The 20,762-nt window shown below is 37.4% G+C and overlaps 1 protein-coding gene across 5 annotated transcripts in view; it reads right to left on the reverse strand.

Moving 5' to 3' along the window:
• Nucleotides 1-20,762, reverse strand: part of CTBP1 (C-terminal binding protein 1) — a 249,104-nt gene that overhangs the window by 158,915 nt on the left and 69,427 nt on the right. The gene's annotated exons all lie outside the window — the stretch shown is intronic.

Below are 20,762 nucleotides of genomic sequence, written 5' to 3' on the forward strand. Positions count from 1 at the left end.
ATTAAAAAAAGCTCTGAATTTTCTTTTGTTTTTCCAGTCTAACGACCCTAATAATTCCTAAGTTGAGAGTGAACTAAAACAGTGAGAAAATCTGCACCTCCCCTTTGTAACGTGCTCCTTCTGACCTCGTCCCCGGCTTTTAAAATCACTAAATCGTATTTGCTGAAAACTCTTGCCTGAACAGGCCATGTTATTAATTTGTTCAGAGCGTTTGGCTAATACAGGATAATACACGCCGCGAAGTGATAAACCTGATATCAACCCAAGTCTTGACGATAATTTACAGGAGAAAGCTTTTCTTTTGCAGATCAAGAAAGACTTATTTCTAAGGTGCCCCAAGAGCCAAGAACTCCGTGGTGCTACGAACTGCTGACAGGCAACCAATAACTGTGACAAATTATACATTCATGGCATCTGCAACAATCGATAAACTGACTCACCAAATTAATAAAATATAGATCACAAAGCATACATTTTTATTAAAGAATAATTTCATGATAACCAAGTAATGTGGATGCTTCCAAGCATAAGATTAAATTACATGCTGAGCAAATCTGGCATTTTGTGATAAACTGCGAAAATAGTCTTTGCAACAGCAACTGAGGAAGAACATTGCTGACATAGTCTATAAACATGTTTCATAAAGCATAACCGAAAGTAACAAAAAAAAAAGTCATTGAAGTGGTGGTTAGAGAATTCACTACCATATCCGTAATAATTACTTTCTAGGCTTCTCCTTGCTTTGTAATTTATTCCTTCAAATACGTTGCTGATTTTGGTGTTAAAAATAATAAAACCAGATTACCTACATAGGGGAATATTTACATCAAATTAATTCCTTAACTAGTCGGACCTCAGCAGTCATCATTATTGGAGTAGACAAAGATTTCTGGTACAATGTGGATGACAAAAATTTTACTTAAATACATGAAGGCAAGCATCTTACCTGGACGTTGTTTATCAAAACTTTGTGCCTGCTGAGTAACTTTAAGTATTAAGTATGTGCTTGAACTTAGGAATACAATGAATCCCATTGGACTCAAAGGTCTGCAGCGATACATGTGCTTAAGTATGTTCCTGCCCGGGTATTTTCCACTACTAAGAAATGCATCAAGAAGAGCTTTTCAACCTCGTGTAAAGGTACCGCAGAAGTCATTCCCTCCCCAGGGAGGAAGACAGAGCATCTCTTAGGGCAAAGGCCTTACTTCTGGGAAGAACGCACTTAGGCACTTCCTCGGTCTCCATTACCCTGGTAAGGTTATTGCTCTACAGCTTTGAAACAAGTCCTGAACACAGTATTTAAAATACCGAGATCCCGTTTATTGAAGTTTACAATTCTTAGTTCCTGAAAGTCCTCAGTACTCGGTCTCTGCAGGCTAACTAAGCCATATCAACAGCATTCAAAGGCTGCACTAAAATTAGTTTTAATCCTCTATAATGCCAGTTATGTGGTGCTCTCAGGCAGTTTTCACATGATTGAAGTCTTGTCAGATCTTCCAAATATTTCTTTTGTCGTAAAACACCACTTCCTGGAAGCGTACTTTTGTACCTGCAGTACTTCAGTTAGCGTTTTACATCGCTAATGCTTAGCCACTTTCTGAACTTCCATGAATTTCCTAGCCAAACACACGATACGAGGTCTTTCCCGTCCCTCCTTCCAGCTAATAAATAATGGAATCTTAATTCTGAAATGCTGTCATGAAACAAAAATCAAATAGAGCCTAAGTAATATAAAAACAATATTTGTTTATACTAGGTCCATTATGAATTGAATGCCTTTTTAAACAAATGACATTTAATAATATATTAAACACATAAACAGGAATATATTTGAAGTTATAATTCCATCAGCTCTTTCTCATGACATTCATCTTCTCAAAGGCCATTTCCACATTTCAGTCTAATCATTTATAGAACATTGTTAAGTTAATAAACAGACATGGTTCTTTAAAAATGGATTACTACTTAGATAAGCTGCTGTCTTCCCTAACTATGGCAACCTAGATCAGTTTTAAAAAATCTATTCTCTGGCATATTATTAGCAACTGGAAATTTATGACAAAATGTTATTTTCTTTCAGAATGAAGTATCTTTATTTGGAAAATATACCTAAATATTCCCAGTTACAAACCACCATTTATTTCAATATTTTACAAATTTTCTGCATGGCGATAATTTCATTTACTAGGAAAATAGCCACTCTGCTATGAATCTTTTCAGTCACCAAAACGTGACTACAGATAGCAGCAACGCATATTTTAGAGAAGCAGCAAAGAGGACCAGCTTCAGAATTACACCCACCACCCTCAAGATAAGATGAGGCGAGAGCGTTTTCTCTTGCCATAAATTACCACTCCCTCCTATCAGTGATTATTTAACTCTCAAAAATAGCTGCAACACAGACAAATTATGAGCTATAATTACGCAAATTTATCCCTGATATTAAGACTGCATATATGCATATCTACTTACTCTATTCTAAAATGTATCTGCATGCATAATGTTAAATATTATAATCAAATATACCAGAACATCTTTACCTTATCACCAAGAATGACGTTTCTATCCTAAATAACTGTAAGCCATTCCAGTGGTCAAAAAATGCCCACTACTGGATTTATCTTTATGGTACCAGTCACTTGATCCTGGTGCATCTTCTTCTAATGAACATTCCTCCTCCCCAGACAAGCGTGTAGAGATCTAAATTCAGAGGACTTAAAAGGAGCACCAGCCAGGCTCCCAGAGAAAGAAAAAAATTATATATATACACACCACTGAGAGCATCACAGAAGCAGCATCAGGTTCAAAAGTCCATACTCTAAAAGTACCTAAAGGCTGTTAGTACTAGAAATACCGTACATAGTTGGCCTGCTCTTACCTGCTGTTGGGTACAGGACATTGGGCCAGATGGCGCTTACGGTCTGATCCAGTTCAATAATCATTTTATGAAGTACTTCAAGGCCAAATTGCATCATTCTTTTCTTGGAAATTAGAATTATTTAATATCTTAAGTCATTCAATAAAAAGCAAATTAAAATTTGACTACTCCTCTACTACTATTCTGACCCTAAAGCAAACACCTTGCACTTTGCCAGAGGTCTCGGTAGACCCACAGTTTCTCCAAAGAACCAACGCTTCCGCTAAATATCATGCTGCAAAGTGCTGCCTCTCAACCAGAGAGCTGTTCATACATCCAATTATCCAGATACTCATCTTAGACCTGGGATAACCCTGCAGCTCCCCACCAGAGACACTGCTCTAAGGGCACTGGTTTAACTCCCACAGCTCTTCAGAGCCTCCGGTCCCACCTGCGTGGCTTTGCATTTGGCTGTTCACATATCAGAGCCCGTTGGGTGAGGGAAGGGAGGTTCTACGGGACGTAACATCACAGGCCAGTTTGGGGCAGGGGCCAGGCAATCTCTAGACAGTCAGTGAGCTGAACATTTCTTCTACTCACTTCCTAAAAATGTCAAATTTACAGCATTCCTTATGCAGCGAACATTATACAACAATGTACTGAGATTTTCTTTTTTATTATTTAAGCATTTCTTATTATTCTTTGCACTCTTATAGGGCTTAAAACCCCCACATCCCCAGAGATCTAGATTCTGCACAGAAACTTTAAAGAAAAGGTGGCAACCCGTTACAGTTGTCTTTCCACGCTGGTTTTCAATGGTGGTAGAATATCTTACTACAATAAAAAGCTTCGATACTTTCTGATTTAAAGCACAAGAACAAATGCTATTTTTAAAGTCAAAATCTGTTATAATGATAGGGTTGGGGTTTGGGGTGGGGTTTTTTTGGAAGTACTTACAGTAAAAATTCTGAATATCGTACATGCACATTCACATCATTTTGCAAAACTGTCAACACCAGATATACGCTTCCTTCTTTGAACTATCTCCCTGTGTTGCAACCCTCATCTAAATTTGAAAATATTTTGGTAAACATAGCTGATGTTTCATGGGTGTAATTTTGAGACCATAAGGAATTTAAGAAAACAGTTGATACTGCACTAAAATCTAAAACAGGCTTTTAAGAATTTATCTCAGATCAGCAACTAATATGATAACCATCTAGAAATAAGGATCCGTAGCCCATCTACTTTCTCCTAAATTTTCCTCCACGGAGTTTTGTTTTGGAGCTTTGGAGCTCCTTTTGAAGGATATTTATACATTTTATTGTGGTGACATATTTAACACATTAAATATATTCTTCTCTTGACATTGCACATTTAGCCTATATATCAATGTACTTGTATCACCACATTTATCACAACAGGCTTTTACTCCAAGAGCAGGTTGTCTCATGTATGTAATAGTTGTGAACATCCATACTTTTCCCAGATAAAGAAAATAGTTTGAATAAAGCATTAAGGGTTCTACTGGTGTAACACATTTCTTAGAAGCAGAGATGTGAAAAGGATTTCCCTTGGGATGTTATAGGAGCTGTGCAAAATAATTCCTTCCATGAACTTGAACTTCCTTATTAAGAAAATCCCTGCTTGCTTTTTTTTGCCACCTCTCCCCTTGGAAAGCTGTAGTGGACTCTGGGCACTCTGCCCATCAGGAATCCTCGTCCAGCATTCAGCCTCAATTCATTCAGCATCCGTTGGCACCATTTTTTCGTCTGCAGCCATTGGCTTTCAGTTCTTTTACTTCTGCTCCGTACTGTATCCCTCTAAGGATGAATACTCTACGCTCCTCACGTCTCCCTCTTACGTGACAGTCTCTTCACCTCGCTCGTTAAACTGTTCAGAAATAATGACACACTGATAGAGCGGAAAATTCTGTTCACTTGTTTTTATGCATATCACAGGGACTGCTAAAGCACATCCCATGATCATCCAAGGACTATTTATCTATAATGAGGATCTCGTTGCAAGTTCCTATTTTACAAAACTCTGCTATTACTCACTTAGAAGATATGACCTTCGATTTTACATTTTGAATTTGATTCCACTTCTATTAGCCCAGTTTTCAATGTCGTTTCAGTTATTTCTGTACAATATCCTGATTCTCTTCTATATTTAGGATGCCTTCCAATTTTGTCATTAGCACAGCCCCTCTACTGATGCCAGGTGATCCACATTAAGCAAGTCAGGCTCAATACTCGGCTGGTAACTTCGCTTGCACACCACGCCTTTTAGAAAAATATTATTTTGAGTAACACCTGCCAGTGAATTTATGCAGGAAGAAATAATTCTTCTTTAGCTGAGTTTTCCAGCTGCAACTACTCTGCTTGCTTTCTGGTTCATCTTTAAGCTAAGAGTTAAAATGTATAGAATGAAATTATGCCTACGGTTGCTTACACAAGGACCGCGTCTGGCCTCCGCAGCATCATTATTCAGCAGATGGTCGTGAGTAACATGTTCTGGCTCAAGGTCTCTAACAACACTGAGCGCGTACTGAGGAATCAGCCTCTGTGGTTGGAGTCACACACACACACTCACGGTTTGTGGATGCTTTACTCCATCACTAAGGTCTCACTGACCTTCAAGAGGCAGGCAAAACCCAAACCTTAGCTTGTTTCTTCACTTCTGGTAGCTCATAAGATAGAAATCTATAATTCTTGGCAGCAGTAAATACTAATTTTTATGAGTCTTAAATTAATTCAAAATAACCTCCTTAGTATTCCATAAAATACACAACATTTGTAAGCGTTAAGGGCCGAGCTGAAGTTTTGGGGTTTTTTTGGAACAAGAGATAACGTCTGGATTTTGAAACATGGTGGTGGTTTAGAAATGACGAGCAAAGGCTCCCCCAGGGAGGTGTGAGATGCTGCCCGCACACCACACAGCTGCCTTCGGCACGCTGGAATCTTCAGTACCTCTGAAAAAATGGTTCTTCCAAAAAAAAAAAAAAATTAAGTAGGTTTAACCATTTTTAGAAGCACTGCCAATACCAAGGCACCAAACCAGAGTCTTTGCCTGTACCTGTCTCCCTATCCCTAGAACGATCACACAGCATCGTTACAGCGGTTCAAGACCTCCCCGGAGGTGTTGGACCCAAGAGCCGCAGATCTGCAGGCAGTCGGGGCGCGATTGAACCCTCCGCCTCTCCAGAGGGAAAGATCCTCAGCTCGAGCAGGCCAGCGCGCATACGTCCTTATCGCCAAAAGGGTTGGATGACGCCAGGTAAGCTGTAGGACCTCTGCTGGGGCGTGCTCAATAAAATGTTGTGTTTTAATTACACAATTACACAGAACTCAAAGACCCAGCTCTGAAGTTTTGCAGACACAATCCTCTTTTCTGGCACAACCTACTGCAGCGGTTAAATTCTGAAGCCACGTGCAGGGCAAGGAGGTTTTTCTTAAATCCTTCCAACAACATCAATAACACAGTCCTAGTTATGAACTTCAGTTAGCTTTGTGCTCGTTAAATCACAGCCATTTCCCCATGATGTAGTATTAGATCAGACATCACTAAAACTGCCTCTGTGTGTTTATGTATACAAACAGGCTTTCCCCTTTGTTCTGCAAAACAAACTCTTAACAGAAAAGTGTTTATATTAAAACTAAGTAGAATTACATGTCGATTCACAGTTAATAATAGTCTTAAGATAACGTTTTAGATCTATCATAATCCCATAATAAACTGACTGCAGACCTGACATTGTTTTGGTTTCAGCTATTGTTTTGACTCGGAAAGAAACTACAGTGGATTAAAAAACCTGAATGATGTTAAGCATTAACGACTCCATTGAAAATGCTCCTGAGCTTTGCTAGTTGCTCACAACGACGTCAACACACCTCATTTCCCTTGCCTACCTGCTCATGGCAGCTCTGCATACATGAGGAAGGGTTGGGGGTTTGTATATATATTTATTAATTAGTGCTTCTTTAACAAGATGGACTTTTTTCCTACTCCTCTAGTCCTTCACAAGCTCTTTGGATCACAAATAACACAGAACCTAGTGAGCCTATCTGGCATGACAATACTGTTCAATTTGCAGAATAGAAACCCTATTTTTCAACAAAAGGGATAGGTTTGTTTTCAAGGCTGTCTTAAATACAGAAAACAATCCACTAACTAAAGGTATAAAACTAGGTAAAACATGCGTTAACATCCTTCATTGCATTTTGCACTCACAGTCTTGCTAGAGTAAGACTTCTTTGTGCAGCCCATCTTGCAACATGAGTAAGAACAGAGCAGTTTTGATGGGTAGATCAGAAACAGCTTAAAATTTATTTTTAAGATTTTCTGTTCCTATGTGCCTTTTTGGAAGACTATAATAGGCTTCAGAAACTCTAAAAATGGTTCTGCAAAAAAAAAAAAATAGGCTTAACCATTTTTAGACGCACTGGCAATACTAAGGCTTTAAACCAGTGTTTGCCTGAACTTGGCACTTCTTTCTGTGAAGACAAGACCTCTGTAATTCTACAAAAAGCAGCAACTGATACTGTAACGAAGACTGAACTCTACCATACTCTGAAGCATCCAATTTCAGTTCTTTGCTAAAATGTCTTGAAATACAAATACATGTCAGTTTACCAACATCCTTCAGGCCCAAGTTCATTTCTACATGAATTTACCTTTAGCTTGTAGGAGCACTTAATGATTTACCACATCACCTAAGTTCTATATGCTACGAATAAGCATTTTGGTACTTTTGGAAAAGGAGATAAAGCTCAACAGCTAGCTATAGTCATCTTTTTCCACCATTAATCTAATGAGAAGGTGGTAGATGAAGCTAGAGTGGGCTATAAATGGCCAGGGGGGCTCTGCAGTACAGCACGCGCGGTCCAGGTCACCTGCTATAACAGGAGCGTGAATCCTTATTTCTTCTCCAAAAGACAACGGTCCTACAATCAGCTGCTTACAAAGTACCCGGTTTGTTATCTACAGTGAACTGACGCTGTTACAGTCACTGGAGTGACTCTTGGTAAACCCGTACGTGTTTTACATGGAGTGTATATGGCCTATAATACTGCCCCAAGGTCAGGGTTAAACACCTTCTTTTAAACACCTATCAGCTAAAATGTGTGTTTTGTACACTCCTTTGGGACAACAAAATATAAAGTGTTTAACTTAATCCCAGCTCCTGACAGACGCGCCTCCTTCCCAACCACCTGAATGAACCTACGATTGATGGATGACGAACAGCTTCCATTGTGTCCCAAAGACTTACACAGGACTTACACCACAGATTATTTGAACAAGGTTATTTTTAATTTAGTCGTAGAAGAAAAACTCTATTAAGTTTAAAAAAAATGTAAAATTTGGAGTAGTTTAACAAGGCAGAAAAGATCACTGCAGCAGTCCTTGGCACAGACAATGCTTAACAAGAGTTGAAAAGCAGCAGCCATTCAAGAAGAAACTAGTTTCAACTTGTTTGAACTAGAAGCTCCCTACATGAACTAAGCAAACATCCTCATCCTTTCAATGACCCAAACACTTGAAGCCAAAGTAACAAAGCAAAAAAGAAAAAAACAAACAAACAAACAAAAAAACACAACAAAAAAACCCCACAAAACCCAAAACCAACATTTAGCAGTATTTTGTCATTTTGTAGCATCTCGCATCTGGGGCACTCAGAGTTTTCTGGGTAACACTAGGAAGTAGAATTGTTAGGGACCCGTGAATAAGCTAGAAGAAAGATTTTAGGCCCACGACCGGGTCCACATCACTTGACTCAGTCTCTGCAAAAAATAAATTTCACAGGGTATACATAACTAAATGCCCTACACAGCCATTTAAAGAGCATATTAAGTGTCAAATATGTTAGAACAAGCAGGAGTCATTAAAAAAAAATAAACAGATTTAATAATAAGACATGCACAAAATTAAAAAGGTAAAGGATTGATTAATGACAAGCAGCAGGACGATGATGCAAGAATAAAAGTTAATCTTCATTGAAATTACTGCACTTTGTGCAGAAAAATCTTTGCAGACCACCATACAGTACAGAGGCCTTACAGGGCTGACGACCACAGTACCTTGATAGGAAATTCTGTCTTATCCCTTCTCAAATCCAGCACTGTCTAACATACTTCCTACTATAAACACTTCAAATGTCCGCAAGCAACAGCAGTAAGGGGTTGTAGGATAGCATTGAAATAAAAATCCATTTTTGTATATTATGAAATATTATTAATATTGTGCCTAAATAATGACTGAATTGTGTTTAGAAAGACTCAAGTCTTTTATTTTTAAAAAGGTGCAATGGGAATAAAAAAATTTTGTCATATCGCAATTATATCTTAGACGTGAAATATCATCATGTCATCAAATAAATCAAAAATCAAGAGAGACTAAAAATGCCAGAAATTAAGCTATCCCCCTCATTTTTCTCAAACTATTTTTAATCAATTCTTATTTTAAAATTCTTCAGTTATTCCATTCACTGAGCACAGTATAGTTTGAATGACACACACACTCCCTTCGCAAAAGAGGAAATCCCATCACCAAAGTGGTAAACTTGTTCTTTAAAAGTGACTGTGTCTGAAAAGACCAAGCTGTCCTTTTGGTCCACTGAGCTTCTGGGGGGGGAGGAAGAGCAAAATATCTTAACTGTCCAGCATCAGTAAACAGAAGCAAGAGAGATCTACATTAAATGGCTTTTTAGAGCTTCTAACATCTTACAGAAATGGAATTTTACAAGGATACAGAAGAGCGGATTTTCTATATTTGAAGAGTGAACCAAAAGGGATGGGGAAAACAAAAAAGGTAGCGTGAGGCAACAGGGATGTAACAAGAAATGATTTGAGGTTTAAAATAATTATTTGTAATTTTTTTTAATTAATTAGCTAGGTATTGTTACAATGGAGATATCTGCTTAGAAATTTGTTTAGTGAGGCTGAATTTAATTCAAAATAGGGGAATTAGAAATACATTGAGGCACTTTCAGTTCAGGATGAGGAGGACTGACATACTTTCATACAGCCAATACTTTAGCAAGCGATAAACACCTAAACAGGATAAAAAATCCACCACAGTAATTTTCTTTAAGCTTGCTTTATACTTTTTTAATTGTAAAAGTAGATGGGGAAAAACATTTATGACAACTTCCTAAAGAAGTGACAAAACCGACGGTCAACTTCAGAGGATCTAAAGGATCAGCAAGCAACAGGATCTCCAGCAGGCAAAACTCAGCAGCAGAGCTCCTGCCCAGAGCTACAGGGTGTAAGGAATGGAGCAAAAAACCTGTAAGGTTACAACATCTGACCTTACAAAACTATTTGTAACACTTCCTTCTAATCTTTCCAGTAATTAAAGACTTCAGGACCACCTAGGGCAAGCCAATGTATATTTTTGTATGATAAATGTTTATTTTCTTTCATTTAGACCATGTTACAGTCTAGCTCTTAAAAAGAACAGAATTGTATCTCAAGAAAGGGAATAATACAGAGCCTGCTTTCAAGATAACATCTATGGTCTCAATAAAATATGTGAGCCAAGTTGTTACGGCTCATTGTGATGTAGCTATGATAAAACAATTGTCTTTGAAGGAACTGGCTGTCAACAGAAATGAAGAAGAAATTTAATGATTTTAAACAATACTTATTTACCTAAAATTTTCTGGTCTTACTAAAGCTGAAGAGCAGAAACAGACCCACATTGCCTATTACTTACACAAAACCACAAAATGCTACTGCTGAATCAGAAGTAAACAGAGATTGCATTAAATTAGTTAATGCTATTTTGGGGTTCTCCGGTTTCCTGGTTGTTGAAGTCTGCAGCAAAAACAGAGATGTGGGTCTGTGGGGAATGGGGTGCCTCAAGCAGGAGGGGAGATGAGGGTGAGAGGGAAGATGTGTAACTAACTACGTCCTCTGGAAGCCAACTTCGTCTCAAACGCTTTAGGGTTACTGACACTCACGAAAACCAGAGGTTCTGAGGGCTCTGAAGTACGTAATACATGTGGGGAAAACATTTTTTCATTCTGTTTTCTTACGCTTCTCAGAAGTTTTAATGATTTACTGTGGATTTGAACAGATATGTTTCTTTTGATATTAGTCAATCAACCAGTATCGAAACTATATTATTGAAGGTGTTGCATATGAATGTAAAATCTGCTGTTGAGCAGAATTTATAGGAAGAACTAGAACGTTCATTTGTTCTTGGATTAAATGAATTACCACAGTTGTATCTTGACTGTTTTCTTCACTAACATTAGTAGAAGCACACCTAACTGACATCAGTGAAACAATGAAAGCATTGAACAGGAAGGATGAACTGTTGACACCAATTTTTCCTTCAGACTAGAATAGGTATCCAGTTACCTAAAGAGAACATGTTGGGTTTTTTTAGGGAACAGTTGACACGGCTGATGAGTCTGCGTGGGTCAGAGAAGGTTATATCAGCCACTGGGGAAGAAGGAATGACCAGGATCACCATCAGAATCTGTATAGAACTCCTATATATAACAGGAAACCATAAAAGGTGTTGAATTTCATGACCTACTGTGGGTGTCACCGAGATTAGTGTCTCCTTGACGAGGAGATTTGAAGAAATCTCTTCAGAGGTGAAGAAGAAATTTATGTTAGGAAAATGGGTGGACTGTCCAGTTTTGAGTAGAACGACAGTGTATTATCCTACAGAATACAGCATCTCACAGCGATTCCAGAAATGGAGCCTCATCCAAAGAGGTTGAGTGCCCATTAATCTCTAAATTTAAAAGTATTAAGCTTTTATTTATCTTAGTTGATAGGACTAAAAAAAAAAAACCACTTTGTATACTAACATACAGAAACTAGTTTAAGAATTGAGCTGCACAATAGGCTGAAAGAATCATTACTAAAATAACAACCTGCTGTTAGTACTGGATAAAAACACATCCCCAACCAATGACCTCCAAAAAGCCTAAAGGGCAGCTGAATCATTGAAACTTTCCCCGCGCCTCTCCGATGTGACAGGATACACAGCAGAGATATCGATGTGCCCAGGACTCTCACCCCATGTAAGACAACCTGTATCGTCTCCATTTCAGCTGGAAGTATTTTACAGATTTATCAACTTTTATCATTTCAAATGCCTTGGCCAAAAGTTTTATTATGTAAAGCTCGGAAAACATGTTACAATTTTCTTGAATACATTGAATATTTAACAGACTACATGATTTACATGTATTGGCAGGTTTCAGATTATTTAAAATGTTAATTGGTAATTTGTGAAAATAGTTTTTTGTTGAAAACAATAAAATTATAGATGTACAATTTTATCTTCTAAATATATTACTTCCTTTAGTCTGTTATATATTACACTTTTGTTATATTGCTCACACAATAGTGGATTTGCTGTTTCTGGGAAAACACATAAATGCATCTTCCTTCATTTCGTGACAGCACATTGAGATATACTGTCTCTGTGCAAGCACATGTCTACATACAAGAAAAAAAACACCCTACTACCAGTTTTTAATGTAAAGGTTAAGATGTATTTGCTCTCAAGCTCATTCTATTAAACTTTTTTTTCCCTGGTTAATGGTTAACTGGCAATAAGTTTGCACTTTTTTAGTGATATTTATTGCACATTACAAGCATCGTGCTGAGAAGCACATATGTAATAAGGTTTATGTCTATTTTCATGCTATTCCTTGCCAAAAAAGCCCAGTGAAACCCATCTGTTGTATTTCCTGGCTGAGGTTAGACAAGAAAAGGAGACTCTACACAGCACTCCATCACTGCAAACGATATTGATTAAAGCAGAGTTTGGAGATGGAATCCAAAAGTGCTTACTCAGAGCAGGCATTCTGCCTCATTGATATACTCAGATGGAAATATGTATAAAATACAACATCCACAGAAGAAATAATGACCAGGAGACATGCAGCTCTGGAATCTGGTCAGGCAGGTCCCCGAGATAAGGCTCTAAGTTGAGGCTGAAGCTTCAGAGAATTGTTTCTGTATGTTTGTCCAAATGTACCTTCAAATATGCAATTTTTTTGTATCAATGTTTCTCATTTTGTGCCAGTTTTATAAATGAAGTATCTGCCAGAAAAACTGAAGTATATTTGGGGTGCCTTTTTTGTACCTTGTACAAGAGATGCACACTGCTTTTTTTTATATACTTTCTCAAGAAAAATAGATATTGCCCTCTTTCTTTGCAGATGGCATGCCTTTACAATGTTTTAAGTGTACTAAATTCCTCATTCAAGACACAAGAAATGTTCTTCCTTTTATCTGTCAAGCCAACTGATGCAACACATAATTCAATGTTACTTTACTGTGTGAAGGAGCATAAGTAATCAGGTTGTTGGTAAAATCAGTTGAGATGATGCAAATGGGTTCTGATACAAGGAGGAAGGAAGAAGTGCCACCAAAATATCAGACTTAAAGGGAAACAAAAATATCTGATACATGATTTATTTTGAAGGGAACAGGAGTAGGCAGAACACCCAAGAATGGCTGTATGTTGACTATATGGGGAAAGTAGGTATTTCAGAATTAGAAACAGTTTAGTATTTAGGAAAGAATGGGTATATAAACTATAACTGAAACATGTAACTGCCAACCATACAAAAGGCAGCTCCAAATAAAAATTAAAGTACAGAATAATTATAGGCAGTACCATCCCAACTTACAAGGGTCACAATTAAAATAAAGCAATTCAATTCAACCTCTTAATGTTAAAGTAATGCCAAATTTTGAAAAACTGTTTGCAGTGTGGATGCCAATATCAACATGATTACAAAACCTAGGTTTAGACACAAAACCACAACATATTTTTCCTCGCCTCCCTTTCAAAAGTAAGCACGTGTGTGCTACTTCTAAGGAGCATTGCTTTCAGAGGTCCAGAAAGAATAGTAAAAATACAGCACCGGCAAGAGCCCAAGATACGCTTGGACTCCTTAATGCACTCTGATGCAGGAACAGGAGTTACCTCTATTGTGCAGATACAGTAACAGGCCAACAGGGTAGCTTTCAAGAATAATTGCTCTCCCATCTAAACTTTAGATGCAAAGCAGCTGATCTGAGCCCTCCTTAGGCTCAGATCCTTCCTACCACCTAAAACAACTAAATGAGGTACCTTACTCAAGCTAGAAGTTCCTTTATATTTGACTGGAAAAGACAGAAACCTCCAGATCACGTCATCTCAAGTAAAATCCTAATCACTTTACAGACTATCTTTCTTCTTCCACTCATTAGCAAGGTTAACAACTTTGGCTCATCACATAAAACTGGTAAATTCAGGTACAATATTCTGAATTTTAAAAGTTCATACAGCAAACAGCAAATCTCCGCAGAATTTGTCAAGCCGCCTTCTGTCGATCAGAGTCAAAAGGTACTTCTACTCCCATGGTTGCTAAGCTTGCATCTCCTCACAGAAACTGCCATCAGCATTATCAACTGCTACCAATGGTAATGACAATGGTAATGCAGTTTTGGTCATATAGTCATTAAAGTACATCTTGTCAAACCCCAAAATTTTGTGTCAGTATTAACTATATTTCAACAACGTGAGAGATTACATTTCAATAAACCAGAAAGCTACCCTTTAGCTGGGGATCAGGTTCTTTTATGTAGGCATGTTTGTTTTGATTTCTTTGAATCTTAAGTTCAACAAAAAGTTTCCTTTCATCATGTAGATGTTTGGGGGGAGGCCAAAGCAAACAGTCATACCAGCTTCATTCTATGCATCTTCACATCTCCCTGTAGCTCTATTACTTCTTGGACTGACATTAAAGGCTCAATCAGAAATACCATGAGTTTACCGGATATTTCCCCATTTTTCTCCAGACTTTATCAGCGCAGCAGAAAGATGTTGTTCTTCCAAAGAAAACCCCAAGTTAACACAATACTGTATTGGGCTGGCTATAGAGCCGTCATGCAGATTTTACACATTTAGGGATATAAAGAATGCTTGGCACAGCCACAGAGTTGTAATTGAGACCATCTCTGAGATTGAAAAACTGCTTTAGAAATGACACACCACCCCCTTTTTTTAATAGATGTCTGTTAGTTAATATTTGCATCACTGTCCTTATTTTAGGGTATGATCCTCAGTTCAATGCAGTTCACTGGTCCTTATATTTTTAATTTTTTTTTTCCAGAGAGAAATCTCATCCTAATGAAACCATACCTGCCTTATCTAGTAGCTAAACCTCTGGCTGTTTAGAAAGATCACTTTCATGGAAGTACTGGATGAAGTCCGAACCTACTTCTATGTACTGACTCTCAAACATGTTAGAAATCTTGGAGAACTCTAGTAAAGTGGTTCTTGTAACTGTATTACTAAAGCAATAAAATCAACAGAGTATTTTTACTATTTGTTTAGTAATAGCACTTAAGAGCCATAGAGCACTGTAACAGTAAACTAAAATCCACTTATATTTTTATTACTCCTGCTTCAAATGAAGACATAAAAAATACCACTCAAAATTCTTGTAAGTAGTAGTCATAAGTTTCCTCATTTTCTTGATGTAATTTATGTATCTGCTGTTATAGTTAGACATTTGACAATGCAATATTTAAATAAAAGGACAAAAAAGCTGTACTAATAGAACCAATTTGTTTTTTAATAATTTTTTCAATTACTGTACACTACTAATATATATGAAGTCAGTCAGAAATGTAACACTGGTTTCCATTTGAAAACTCCCGAGTATAAAAGAATCCGTCCTTTACGCATGATAAAATCTAGTGACACAGCAAAATATTGCTGCTGCAGTGTCCTCAAGGTATGCCCTTCGGAGAGTCCTGTGCTGCTTGCTCAGAAGTGCTGCAATAATCCATTAAGTAAAAATCATTTACATGCACAAAAACAGCTCAACTGCTGAATCATGAAGTATATAATAATTATGTGTTATAGCTTTTTAGCTTGATAATGCTATTATTTTCTTTCAAATTTTCTGTGTAAATATGTTTCAATTATTCCTTAATAGAGACAGTTACTTGGATAGGCAAATTATTAAATACTAAGTAGCATTATTCTGTAATAGTTTGTTGGGGATTTTAACTATATATAGACTTTTCACCTTGCTGTAAAACCAATAATGAGTTAAGCCTCGGACAGTATAAGCATTAGCATCATTTCAGGTAAGGAAACAACTACAGTGGGAAATTGCTTCCACAGGAAATCTAAGCAGAGCTTGTTAAGCCTTGTTCTGATCTCCCGTATCTTTAATCACATACCACATCACTTCCAGAGATCTGATCATAGATTTGTTACATGCACCATCCATAGGCATCTGCTACAGAGGGCCATTTTTTATTTTTCTTTATTCCTAGGTATCCTGTCTCTCTTTAAACACTTCAGCAATTCTGAGTTCAGATAAAAAAGCAAACTCAGAAGTGTCGTCTAAAATTATATTTTTACACCACCTGTAAAATACATATCTGAAAAGCAGTATTATTTATTGCATTGACAGGCCTAACGGAAAAGTGTTAGAAATGCACAGCAGGATGAGGCCCTAGACATTGATGTGCTGGGTTAGTATATCGATGCACTGCAAGTGGGCACTGTTACCTTCATTTTTGACCTTAAGAATGAGGCTGGAAGCCTCAAAGAACAGGAGGACCCTCCAAAGTGCTACTAAGTTTGGGCAAGAAAAACAGAAGCCTTCCACAATCAAGGGTGCAAGAAAAGCTGTGATGGGTTGAGACCAAAGGTCTATCTTGCTCAATGGTGTTTTTTTCCTGTTGTTAGATTCAGGAAAAGAATATGAGAAAAAGGCAAGACCAGTAATTCATCTCCAGAACTTCTTCTCTCAATTTGCAATTCAGAAGGTGTGTGAATCAGAAGCGTTTCAGCAAACACAGTGGATTTTTTTTTCCATAAATGTACCTACTCACATTTTCAACCCTCATGAAACTTTAGTAACCTATAATACCCTGTGGTAAGGAGTTTCATAACTCACCTGGTTTCTGAAGAAATGCTTTCTACACCTACACACAGCAGTTTCACTTGATGCCCGCTGGTTATCGCATTGAGAATGGAAACAGATTTGCAAAGATAACAGGCAAGGGGTTTCGGATGCATTTGTGGGAAGTAGGAGCGCTGCTTTCTAACCTAGGGCTGAGGAGAGTATTTTAACTGCTACGCTTTCATTAAAGTAGGTCAAAATCTTCTTGCTTATTCCCAGAAAGGAACTTGGTGTTCTGACTATCAATAGCGTACAGTGCAATGCTGAGTCAGGTACTTTTTCAAGCAGAGCTCATCAATGCTTTCCCCAATGAGAAACATGATTGCTCCCTACCCCCGCTTGCCAGTGGGATCCACACACAGACCATGGGGACAGCAGAAACTCCAAGCAAGCCCTGAACTGCTCCCTGAAGGCACCTACTTTCAACCACGACAGCCCTCACCAACCTCCCTGGTCTTTACAGGATGCCACACACATAGCTTGGAGACCTGAAGTAGCCCATCTTCAAATTAAATCACCAAACCTACAAAAAAATCCTAAGTGCCTAACTTCAGTCTGAGTTCTCATCTTCAAACCACACCAGCTTTTTTAATTCTTGTTTCCCTTGTTTGGCTGATAGCAAACTCTGAAAAGGCCAGAATACAGACAGGCCAACAGTCTCAGATTAGGCACCAGCTACAAAATCAATGATCAATATACTGTCAGCAATCTGTGATTTAATTAAAGTATCATGGACATTGCTGTATCTCCAAAACATGGCTTCAGCATGTTTTTCTTTTCCTTTATTTTGAAACAGTAAAAAACCCCATGAAAATAAGAACTAGAAGAAAATAAAATGGCCAGAGAAAATATGTGAACGGAGATTAAGAGTTTCCTAATTACCTGATGTAGCTGGCAGCTAGCCGTGCTTATGCTCAATTGCCACACAAAACATTTACAGTATTTTATAGATACAAAATACCATAAATGGTGTAGGTACAGGTATCTTATTAAAAATTCTGCAACTGTAATAAGCACATTTTCCACTACTACTTCTGAATTGACTAATGCTGAATTCAGTGAATGTCACCCTGGTTTATCATGCAGTCCTTCATTTCATTCCACTTTAGTTTCAACCAGTTAAAGGCTTTTGGAGAAAAGGTATTTTTTTAGCAGTTTTTTCAAGCTAAATTGTCTTAGATAAATTTAACCTTTCATACAATAAAGTAGCCCAGCTAAACTAAATATGAATTTATGGACTTCCTACAAATCATGAAAATTCTGCTTCTACTATTGTATAAACTATTTGCTTAAAAGATTATTTAAGGTTTATAGAAATGGTGGCATCTGTAAACCTGGCAACTTAAGTCGGGATCTGTCCCATGGTTCAGCCACATTTGAAAACTTCACAAAAGGCACAAAAAAGCCCACTCATACTGCAGATGGTGAGGGGAAGTATCCAGCAGCCTTTTAAATTATCTGCTACTAAATAAATCAATCTCTTATTATGCAGGATGTAAGTGTAGTTCAATTATAAAACACCAAATTAAAGTAAATAACATTTTCAACAGAAACATACTTCTATAAAGAAATGCTGATAAACCTTTAATTTCTGGACTTCATGGCAGTTCTGACCTACAGGAGTGTTGTAAACAGGAGATGAATTCCAGGAACTGAGAGCCAGCTTTGACAAAACAAGCTCTGCAGTACTCAGGCATGAAGGAAAAACAGAAAGGGGAACAGGTATAAACTGCATCCGGACCAGAAAACTGCACAAGCAAAGCAACAACAACAAAAAAAAAAGTAGAAGCAAATTTGACATGAGAGTAACTCCAAGACTAAGGAGACAAGTAGCAGGAATACTGTAACTACATTTTTATACCATAACTACATGTTTAAATAAGGTTTTTTAATAAAATCTCTTATTTTGGGCTACAAATTATGTGGTTATATTTACAAGTGATCTATATTGTGTATGTATATTCACATACACTTTAAAGCACTTTTGAAGGAAGTATAAAGTTACTAAAAATAGGTATTCCAAAATATAAGTGTTCCCTTGTCTGTATTAACTGGGCTCAATTACCACAATTATTAATACAAACTTTTCCTGTTAAATCAAGCATTCATAAGTGACTTGTATATAAAGATGCTAAAGTACTTTTTTTTCTGTGAACTCCATCCTCCTACCTGAAAATCTTCTGTCAAAATTTTATCAACGCAAAAGGATAAACTTGTCTGTAAATCATTTAAAAGAGAGCTTTTAAAATTGCATACAATCTAAAGCTTTTATCTGAAACAATCCAACAATCTTTGTTTAGCAAATATGTTTTCCAATTAAATGATTACATCATCTCAAGGAGGTACAAGTCAATCATGCTTCTGGAGCACTACATGGACTCGGGGAAGACCAAAGCTTGTATCTGACCAGGCTTTAGCACAAGCAGTGGAGCTGACAAGGAAACCCCACTAGTATTTCTTTTGTAAAAGGAGGAATCCCCAGCTTAGGGGCAGGAGTGCTTTCCGTGCAGAACTCAGAACTGGAGAGTGAAATACATGCTGTAGCATGGGTTTCCTCCAGTTAATCATGCACACACCGTACAAGAGATGGAAAGATCTACCATATTTGACGTACAAGTCTCCAGAGCTTTTGGAAACATAAGCCAATGTCAGTAGAGATGGTTGTTTCAGAATACTACTTCATGTTTTCCCAGCTAAATCATGTCAATACCGCTGTTTGCAAAAAGCTTCAAGTCTTCTTCATCTAAGAGGACTATAATTGAGCATTCAGTAAACAGTTAATATTTTTCAACTATGTAGAAAACTGATTTTAGAAACATATTTGCAGGTGCTTCCATTCATAAAGGACTAATGCAACAAAAGTCAGAGCAAATGAAATACAGCTGAACATTAAGAAAAATTAACATTTAATGATAATTGATTTCCAGTGGAAATCCACTTGCATATCACCAAACAAAATGAATATATCCCAAAGAATACTTTAAGAAACATTACAAAACAAGGAATGGAAGTGATTTTATTTCCTCATTAGAAAAGGAAACCAGAAAAACAAGGGAAAGGGGACTCAGAATTGTAGGGAAAAAGGCAGCTAAAGACCACATTTGACTGCAACACCACACTCTCTTCTTTCCTTATCACCAGATGTACTACTGCTATTACCTTGGTATACCAAGGCCTTTAGGAGTTGCTCTAAAGTTTATTTCACCAACTATTCCAGGATGCAACCATGCATTTGTTGATTGCTGTAATCCCAAGGAACCTATAAAACACCCACTGATTTATGGTTAACACAGATAAAAGCAGCAATTGACTAAAAAAAAAATTCTTCATTGGATGCTTTCAGCTCTGGAATGAGCTCCCTTTTACTTTCATGCATCAACATCTTGGACAAAGGGCAAAACTCATCTAATCTTCTGACATTTCGGGAAGTTTCACAGACTGACACTCAAAAATTAAACAGGAAAGGATTTTGTAAACTTTAAGATTATATTAACAAGCATTTCAGAATTCCAGTGAAGGATTAGGACCCAAGAAAAGTTCAAACTAAGTTAGCGTACATTTCAAAACCATTGCAATTTCATCATATTAAGATGCAGCTAAGAGATAAAGGAAGAATGAAGAAAACGTGGGTCTGGAGGTATGATATGCTGGTTTTCGAAATACTTTATCAGGGCAAGTTTCTTATGAGACTAGAGAGGAGGCGGCAAGGACAAGAACAGCCCAGTGATAGGGGCCTCACCTCAGAGAAAAGAAACAGTCCACAGTTTCAAGTCTCCATCCGTGAAATTATACACACAAAAGTACTAGAAACAGGGAAAAGAAGCTTGAATTTCCCTTCTTGAGTTAGTGCACTCGTTACTGAGCTCAGTTACCCCTTTTCTTTCTGGCACAATGAATTGATCTTGCATTACCTGGAACACAGATAGCAGCAAAGCAAAGTTATGGTAACAAACCTCC

The sequence above is a fragment of the Grus americana genome, chromosome 4 (assembly GCF_028858705.1).
Source record: "Grus americana isolate bGruAme1 chromosome 4, bGruAme1.mat, whole genome shotgun sequence".
In the NCBI taxonomy this organism is placed as follows: Eukaryota; Metazoa; Chordata; class Aves; order Gruiformes; family Gruidae; genus Grus; species Grus americana.